This window comes from Piliocolobus tephrosceles, chromosome 8 (genome assembly GCF_002776525.5).
Source record: "Piliocolobus tephrosceles isolate RC106 chromosome 8, ASM277652v3, whole genome shotgun sequence".
NCBI classification, from domain to species: Eukaryota; Metazoa; Chordata; class Mammalia; order Primates; family Cercopithecidae; genus Piliocolobus; species Piliocolobus tephrosceles.
Genome location: NC_045441.1, coordinates 23,297,591 through 23,298,413, shown reverse-complemented (window position 1 = coordinate 23,298,413; position 823 = coordinate 23,297,591). Strand labels below are relative to the sequence as shown.

Genomic DNA, 823 nt, shown 5'->3' with positions numbered 1-823 from the left:
GAAGTCCACTGTCCACCAACCTCAGGGGTCCTTGGCTCCTCCTGGGAGGAGCCTCCTTGTCCGTCATTCTTCTTCTCCATGTCTAAAGTGGGGGTTGGGAGGCAAGTCCTCATTTGGAGGCCATACAACTTTTGAAGCCTGCTTCCTGCATATGGATGTTTGGAGGTCCAAGATGGATGTAAGTCTTCAACAACTGGAGGCTGCTCAGGCTTGCAGTTTCTCTAGCAATATGGTTTCCTCAAAAACTTAGTAGATAGTGCTTGCTTTGTCAGCATATAAGCTAAAATTGGAACCAGAGAAACTTAACATGGCTCTAGAGCAAGGATGAATGCAAATTCATGAAATAGTTTATATTTTTTTATAATAAAAAAGCTTAGTAGACTTATAATTGATTTGCTTCCAGTGATTCCCCTCCCACTTCATTACTGTGCCCTGTGTCAGTAGCCAGACCTAAAGTGCTTTCCTAGACATGGCTTTTTACAGGGTGAACATGCTTCCTGATTTAACCAGAGATGAGGGGTTCCCTGGAACCTGGGCTTTCAATTTATTGGTCAGCCTAGTTTTTCATGTTCATATATTTCTATTTTTCCTTCGTCCCATACTTCTCCTTCTCTCAATCTCATGGCTGCTACCTTGAGGCTATCTGGAGCAATCTGTGGGAAGAACATACCTTGCAAAATATTAATAGGTTTACTATTATTATTAAACCAGTTACTATTTATTAATAGTTTGAGAAATAACATCACTCAAGCATTTCTAAACTTTAACTTTTGTTATTTGGTTTTTGTAACCCTGGCAAATTTCTAAACCTTCTCTATTACTA

At 39.9% G+C, this 823-nt stretch overlaps 1 non-coding gene across 1 annotated transcript; it reads left to right on the top strand.

The window, feature by feature from the left end:
- The first annotated feature begins 256 nt into the window (after positions 1-256).
- Positions 257-358, top strand: LOC111526139. The gene has a single exon (XR_002726269.1). It is a non-coding gene; the product is annotated as a U6 spliceosomal RNA (small nuclear RNA).
- Positions 359-823: the final 465 nt, after the last annotated feature.